Raw genomic sequence first — 8,828 nt, 5'->3', positions numbered from 1 at the left:
TACTGTCTCTGGTGGGACATGTAACGTGCTGTCTGTATTTTGGTAGTTCACGGGAAAGATTTGCTTTGTTAAAATCCCCAAGAATGATTAAAAGAGAGTCTGGGTACCTTTGTTCCGTTTCAGATATTTGTTCAGCCAGCTGTTGTAGCGCCGCGCTCACGCACGCGTCTGGAGGGATGTAAACATTCACGAGAATGAAAGAGGAAAATTCCCGAGGCGAGTAGAAGGGTTTACAGTTTATGAAATGTGCCTCTTAATTAGGAGAGCACATCTTCTTCAGTGTTGTTACATCTGAACACCAACTTTCGTTAATGTAGAAACACAATCCACCACCTCTCGTTTTCCCCGTTAGCTCCGCGATGCGATCCGCTCGGAACAGCTGGAAGCCCGGCAGATGTATTGCGTTGTCCGGTATGGCTTCACTCAGCCAGGTTTCAGTGAAGCACAAAGCAGCAGAGTTTAAAAAATCCTTGTTAGTGTGGGTGAGGAGAAGAAGTTCATCCGTTTTGTTAGGAAGGGATCGGAGATTCGTGAGATGAATGCTGGGGAGTGCAGTGCGCAGGCCGCGCTCGCGGAGTTTAACCAGCGCGCCGGCTCGCTTCCCGCGTTTGCGTCTGAACGCGCGTTTGAACAACAACGCTGCCCCTCCGACGAGAATGTCCAGCAAAACGTCCGAATAATCAAAAACTGTAGAAAAGGTTTCTGGTGTGTGTTTCCTAATGTCCAGTAGTTCGTCTTTGGTGAAACTGATAGGAAAAGAATGACTAAACGCAGAACAAACGAACAAAAACAACACAATAGCTGGAGAGCTACACACCGAGGCAGCCATCCGCGGCGCCATCTTGGATCTAATATTTCAAATATTTACATAACGTCATAACTATAATGTTAACGTGAGCTAAAAATAACAGATTTTACAATTCTAACTTTAATTGATAACTGAAATGAAACCAACCATCTGTAATATTTAATTAACTTAATTATGAAAAAATATAATGGAAGTAAAACATTAAGGCCATGAAATAATATTCATTCATTTAATAACATTAAATATGAATGTAATAATTTATTTTGAATGTAGAAATTTCATCAGAACGTTTATCCATACAGATAATGTAAATATTTCACTGAAATATTAATATTTGTTTCTTTTTCTCCCTTTTCCCTAGTGTGTAATCAGATAATTGGTATTGCTCTGTGTAAGTATTCTGTTGGAATCACTGTCTGACACATTCTCAGTTTTTGCATTGTAGATTTGTCATAGACATTTACAAAAACTTTCTTTGCACCATATATATATAACTGTATTTTCATAAACATGTTGCTTATGTTATCTGTTAATATTTTGGGTATCACATTTTTTAAATGAGATGTTCCTCACCCACTGAACAAATACTGTATTTGTCAGTACAGTGGTGTCATATGTAGCATACATTCTTAGATGTTATTGTACATATTCATGAATAAAAGTTTAAACTGGGTTTATAACATTAAAATGTTGTTTGTCCTCTCTCTTTTCAGTATTCATTGCCATCTAATTCTGATTGCAGAATTGAGCTCCAACTCCAGTTAAGCAGATTTGAACCAGTTGATCGAGGTCTTCAGGATCAGCAGAAAGTACAGACAGCTAAACTCCTCCATGACCAGGACTGGACACCACTGCTGTAAGTGATCCATCTAGTCATGTTCAGGACATATTACAGGGGATCTCAGCTCTGGCCCTTGAGGACCACTGTCCTGCAGACATTAGCACCAAACCCTGGTCCAAGTCCAACACACCTGACAAGCTAGCCTAATCGAGCTCTTTTGGTTAAAAGAGCAAGTGAGATTGATCAGGTCTGGACATAAATTGCAAGACAGTGCACTTTGAGGACCAGAGTTGAGAACTCCTGACATATTAATTAGTCAATAATCACTGATGAAAAAAATAATAATTTTTATTTGTATAGATTTATGTAATATGTAATAATACTAATATTCAGTTGTCTTCTCTCTTTTTTCCTGAATTGTGTTGTGTGTCAAACAGCTAAATAAACCCAACAGAGAGCCACTCGGGCACAGGTCACTCTTTTTCTGTGTAAGTACATTTTTGACTGTCAGACACATTCTGTGTATTTTCTTTTATAAAAATGACATATTCATGCTGCAAGTTAAAGCCATCAATGATTTCTTGATAAAGACATTAAAGGGATTGTTCTTCATGTTGTTCCAAACATGTATTTACTTTTTTCTGTGGAATGCAAAAGAAGAATTTTGCATAATGTTTAATCTGTTTTGTCCATACAATGAAAATCCCATTGACTTTTTATTGAGTCATTTTTCAAAATATCAGAAGAATCTTCCACAGAAGAATTAATGCAGGTTTGGAATGACATGAGTGTTGATTACAAGTTGACAAAGTTCTATATTGTGTTGATAATTTTTGTAAATTGTTCTCATGCTCTAATTTCATCATGCCCTCAATTGGTTCACTCTCTGTATGTTTCTCTCTCAACAACACCCCCTACATTTGTTTTTAATATTAATAAAAAACCTGTAACTAATTTTCCAGAACTCAAATCATCCTCCAGTCAAAGTGCAGAAGATTCTTTGTTCTCTGAGGTGGAAATCGCCTAACCCTTGGGAAAACACAAGTGTATAAATTACACTTGGAACAACCCCCGTTTTTTTAATACATTTTTTTATGTTAACATTTCAATTGTTTTTGTTTTTTTTCTCACTTTAGATGCTGACACAGCTGAAGCAGCATCCAAAGGGGTTGATGCTGATCCTAATGCAAGAGACTGGGATGGTGGAAGGAGCAAGTCACTCCGGTATCCGAGGGGATTGATTTATTTTATTAGAGGATTCATAATCTACCATTATTTGTTGTGATGTGTTTTTATATGATTTTCCTGAATTTGTTTCACGATTTACATGCTGACGACTGGATGCTAGCTAGTGAAAATTCAGTTTTAACATCCCAGGAATAATTACTTTGTAAATTTACTTTGTGCAAAAGTAGGGCTATTTAAAAAATCTTACTGACCCCAAAGTTTTGAACGGTAATGTATTGTATATATTTTTTACATGACTGTGAATAAATTAAATTATTTGAAAGATATGACTTGTAATGTACTACTTTGACTTTCAACAAGTGCAATTATTTTGCATGTATTGTGGCAAATGCAAAGTTGAACCAAACTAATCTTGTTTGTTAAGGCTACAGGTATATTACAACACATCTTTGTATTGTCCACAGTATGCCCACTCTTTTCCCAGTGCACCCACAGTATGCCCACACTTAACCCAATGTACCCAAGTAGTAATACCATTCGGCTTATGTCAAAATGATTTATGACCCTATGATTGACAGGTGGGCGGGGCTAACCTTTGACCTTCCGGAGGGTGTTCCGGAGGTCCTTTGATGTAGGGATTAACCTTTGACCTTCCGGAGGGTCTGTTCCGGAGGTCGCTTAATTTAGGGATTAACCTTTGACATTCCGGAGGATGTTCCGGAGGTCGCTTAATTTAGGGATTAACCTTTGACCTATCGATCGATCAAGTTGACAGTTGTCTTTGCCCTATTGACCTTTGTATGATATATGAAGTTGCCAGTTGTCTTTGCCAGTTGTCTTTGCCCCATTGATTTTGACCTATTGACCCCGGGGGGAAATAACTTCTTGGTGTGGGAAATCCCCTCCGTGTCGGGGTGAGAAAATAATTTTTCTAATGTCGCATATAGATTAGAATAGATTAGAATTACAAAAGTAAAATCATCTTACCGTTTCACTATGGTGAAGAATTGGATTAAAGTTGACAGTCTCCGCACTGTGTGTGTGTGCGTCTGTCTGTGAGTGTGTGCGTGTCATCCGATATCCTGGCATTCCTGAGCACGCTATATAAATGGGGATAGTGAGAAAAAGTTTTTCTAATAATGCTACATATCTCACACTAGAGTTGAAAAACATTGATCTTTTAAAATTGTTATAAAATATCCATTTAGTAATTTACAAATATTTTTCATACTAACTAAAGAAGATTTGAAAAACATTCATTCCTTTAAAATAAATATCTTACTGATCCAAGTATTTAAAAAATAAAATCATCTCACCGTTTCACTATGGTGAAAAAAGCCCCCATGTGCGTTTCTCTCACACCCCTTGCATCTGACAGTCTCCGCACTGTGTGTGTGTGTGTGTGTGCATCTGTCTGTGAGTGACATCCGATATCCTGGCATTCCTGAGCACGCTATATAAATGGGTATAGTGAGAAAAAGTTTTTCTAATAATTTCACATATTTTACACTAGAGTTGAAAAACATTGATCTTTAAAATGGTTATAAATTTTAGTCATTTACAAATATCTTACACTAAAGTTGAACACATTCTGTTCTTTAAAAAGTATATAAATGATTATAAAAAATCTTTTAAAAACAAAAATAAAATCATCTTACATTTTAGAGAGTTGAAGAAGTAAATCCCAACACATCATTGTCCATTGTCCAGTGTTTTTCTCCCACACCGGTCATTTTGACACTCTGTGATTCAGAGTGGAGGAGGAATGTGTGTGTGTGTGTGTGTGTGTGTGTGTGTGTGTGTGTGTGTGTGTGTGTGTGTGTGTGTGTGTGTGTGTGTGTGTGTGTGTGTGTGTGTGTGTGTGCGTGCGTGCGTGCGTGCGTGCGTGCGTGTGTGTGTGCGTGCGCGTGTGTGCGTGCGCGTGTGTGTGTGTGTCAGGCCAGCAGCAGTATGAGACGTTGAGGATGTTTTGTTAGTGTTAATCTTAAAAGTTAATCTTAAAAGTTTAAAAATAAAAGATAATTTAAATTCAATTCAATTAATTATTTAAAGTCTTAATAAAACGTTGTAATACAGTCGTATCTTCTATTTATCTTTTAGAAGATTACTGTTATGATTTTGTTTAATGGTGCTCTAAAGTATAATGTTTATTAATATAGTCATAGCCATAATGATTTTTGTACTGTAACAGCATATTCTATCCCGTACACCTAAACACGACCATCAAAGAAAATTGTATCTTTACATTGTTTTTTACATACTGTTTTACTCTCACACACACACACACTAACCCGGCTCCATAAAATTAACCAATCTCTATTTTTAAATTAAATGATTATAAATAAAGTATATAACTCAATGAATATTAACAAGTATGTTACTAAAATGAATTCAAACTATTTAAACATAGTTTTAGCTAAATGAATTTATATATAAATAAATAAAGTATATAAATATAAAAATACCTTACATTTCCACAGTGCTGAAGATGTAGTTCTTTATGCAATGATAAAAACAGTCCAAAGTCATAAACAAAACCCTCCTGGTTCCTTCAGTGATAAACTACAGGGTGAAATGAATGCATGACCCCCTCACAGAGACGAGAGGAGTTACAGGACAGATGAGCCTCTGGGATGTGCCAATGTCATAGCATATGTAAAGTTAGTCTGCTTTCCAGAGTTTTATTCATACTAAATTCATTTGAAATATTAAAAGTTTAAATTAGATCTTTTAAAATTAAAAGACTGTTTAAATCAAAGCTTTAACATTTTATTAAAATCGTATCTTCTATTTATCTTCTTAGAAGACTTCTGTATGATATAAATGATTTTACATAAATTTAACCTAAGGTATTATTTTTACTAAAGCGTCTGTTCAAAAAATAAAGCAAAAACTGTACTTTGGTATCTTAGATATTATACAAATTATTTCAAACAGTATTTTTGTCCATGCCGCATGAAACATGTTGTCAAAGTTTGTCACAATGTTTTTTTGTTTTTGTAGTTGTTGTTTTTGTTTTTAAGAAATCCCAGGACTCTACATTGCTCTTATTTAGATTACGTTGTATCATTTAGAAAACCACCGTACATTTTCAGAGACGCGATGTACCTTTTTTTGGTCCATCACACAGCATATTTAATTTTACTCACCTTAATTCAAAGCATGATCTTACTTTTTCTACGGTAGCTATGATCTATTGCACGTATAAGGTGTATATCATTTTTTACTTTTCTTGTATCTCCCGAACTATCCTTAATCAGTGTGGAAACACACAGGCTGAACCCCTTTACTGAGAATATACTATCGGTTATCTACTCAAAATATATATGTAGAACTTTAAAATGTTAGCATTTGTTGATGCGACAGTTTGTCTGTAGGCTGCATGAACAGACTTTGGGGAGAGCTGGTGATAGTAGGAGGCATGCCCTTTGACCTCCTCCATTTTGGAGGCTTTTTAGTTAAAGACCCAACAATTTAGTCCTAAAGCGGCTACAGTAATTTATTGCCATGTGTAACCTGAAAAAACAAGAGGTGATAAAAAATGTTAACGATGACCTCATGGCTACGGCTGTGAGAGGACTCCATTCCCTACTGAAAGAACATTGTGGACACACAGCTCTGACGTTTTCCAAGAGTATTTTGCCCAGCCTCTTCTTTATAAAAAGTCAAGACAAATCATTTCTGGACCAAAAACTTTTGCACCCTCACTCCTCTTACCACCTCATCAAAAGACATGTCTAAAAGTGAGTATTGTCTCTATAATTCATTTATGCTACGGTGTTTTATTTAAAAAGATTGTTTATACATAAGGAAAAGACGGTATAATTCATTAGTGTTTTAAACGTACTATTGCTGTTTAGCTTACCCTCTAGCATGCTTTGTTGCTCTTACACATTGTTATATGTTCTATATCAAATGTTTTTGGCATCATATATGTTTCAGAAATATATATATATATATATATATATATATATATTTCCCCCCCATCCAAGCACATTTTACTGTAGTTGGCCGCTGCGGGGTTTCCATAAAGGACTTTTAAAATAAATGTTTTGGTTTTTATTCAGTTTTAAATCTTATTTAGATTATATTTGTCAGACATGGTTATATCTGCATAGGCCTATTTAATTATTTAATCTGTATTTTATTCCTTTTCAGTTACTTACTTTTTAAATTTCGGTAGGGTACTTTTTAATTCTTCCTTTACTTTGTCTTTGATTTTAACTTTTAGCACTTTGCATGATAAAATTGTTTAAAATGTAAGCTGTAAATATGAATGGCACAATGTGATAACCAAAATATATAAAAGTTAAGTCAAAGCTATTTATATAGCCTAGCGTTTTTCACATTCTCATAATTTAGTTATACATTCTGACGCTGGGACACTGTCAAGCGTCTTCTTTCAGATGGTTCAATATTTATGATATTATGCTCCCCTGAATGGAAAAGAACTGTAAACTTCATCATTGTACTGTAATGAACTGCGTTACTGCCTATAGGATGATTGCATGATTTTTTTCCATTTAAAATAACATGGTCTTTCCTTTTCTCTCTCTCTCTAGAGACAGCAAACACTGCAGGACAACCGGACATCCAAGTAACATGTTAGTGTGGTTTATATTTATTTTTAATGAGAAACATTATAGAGTGCAACAGGCGTTTTCTGGAAGTAAAAACACTTCCGGTAACCAGCGACTGTGAAAAAGGGGGCAGGTACTCTATTGGCTGTATAATGAACAGATGAACTGACAGATATTTTATGTAAACAGGCAAAATCTCTTCATCTGATGGTGGCCATGTGTTTTCGCCTATCATAACTGGTTTAACTCATGGCTCCTCCTTTGAGATCAACATAACTTCTGACGAATCAAGTGTACCGGCACATTGTAAATGTAATAAAACAGTTTCGCCTATGTATTAAATTAATCTTAATTAAGCAGTCCGAGTTAACTATTTGGGACCAATTGGAAATTTACATTCTGATCTAACAGCTTCATGTACAAATTTGTCATGCTCCTGGATTATTTTACTATACTACATTAGCCTTTTATTTACTGATGATTTTATCAAAGCGACGAATTAACTCATATGTAACTCAAAACATATGGATGGGTGAATGGATCGCGATAAACTCTGTTTAGAAAGTAGCTAGGATGTATTTTATTTTGCGCAGACTTTAAGTGAACTTTTACCAACTATTAAGATGTTAAAGTTCAGTTATAGACCTTTAGCGCATTATTGAGTAACCGAATTCAGGGTTGTTCAATAGTTATCAAGCACCCGCACTTGGTGAGATTATTCAGAAAAAGTAATTTTCTGATAAATCATCGTACACGGATACACTGTGTTTTGAGGGTCACTTATAGAAAGATGTATTCATTCTTTGTTTCGGTGTATTTTTAAAAACATAGATAGATCTACATAGATGTTTTACACAAAAAACATTTCAGAGATCCTTGTGCGGTGTTCTGTAGCCGCATAAAGTGGTAAAATATACATTTAAGCGCTATTTAAAACTAGGATGGTATAATATACTGTAAAATACTGTAAAATATACTGTAAACCATAAAATATAATGTAAATGTCTCAAGCGAAGATGATGGTTTAAACCGTCATTTTATTAAATCACGCCAATTCATGCGAATACTGTCGTATATGAACAAAGAGAAGACATAGAGTTGACTAACATTACCGCTAACTGTAGGAACCAGATATCCAGGGGGAAAGTGTAAAGAAAAACACCATACAAAACATTACAATCACACCCGGCGATACGATAAGTGTTACGATAGTGTTGTTCAAAATGAAACCGCGGTAAACAATTTAAGAACCCTAGAGCTGTTAAACATGCGGTTCAATATAAACAAGAATCCATCTCTAATGCGACTGAGCTCGTTTCACATATAACTGTTGATAGTTAGGTATAATCGTTAGATAATTTATCAAACAATTGAAATTTACGATATGTTAAAACATTTTGATGATGGGCTTGCACAAAGCATTGACCAGCTCCTTGGCAATGCTTTCACAATTCACACAGTCAAGCAGTTC

At 35.2% G+C, this 8,828-nt stretch overlaps 1 long non-coding RNA gene across 1 annotated transcript; it reads left to right on the top strand.

Annotated features, from left to right (window-relative positions):
• Window positions 1–1,449: 1,449 nt before the first annotated feature.
• On the top strand, window positions 1,450–2,859 carry LOC143740157 (uncharacterized). The gene is made up of 3 exons (XR_013204778.1): window positions 1,450–1,664; window positions 2,027–2,077; window positions 2,726–2,859. It is a non-coding gene; the product is annotated as an uncharacterized LOC143740157 (long non-coding RNA).
• The last annotated feature ends 5,969 nt before the right edge of the window (window positions 2,860–8,828 follow it).

The sequence above is a fragment of the Siphateles boraxobius genome, unplaced genomic scaffold (genome assembly GCF_051911475.1).
Source record: "Siphateles boraxobius isolate OS27281-9 unplaced genomic scaffold, OSU_SipBor_1 17, whole genome shotgun sequence".
In the NCBI taxonomy this organism is placed as follows: Eukaryota; Metazoa; Chordata; class Actinopteri; order Cypriniformes; family Leuciscidae; genus Siphateles; species Siphateles boraxobius.
This window is presented reverse-complemented; position numbering and strand designations above follow the sequence as displayed.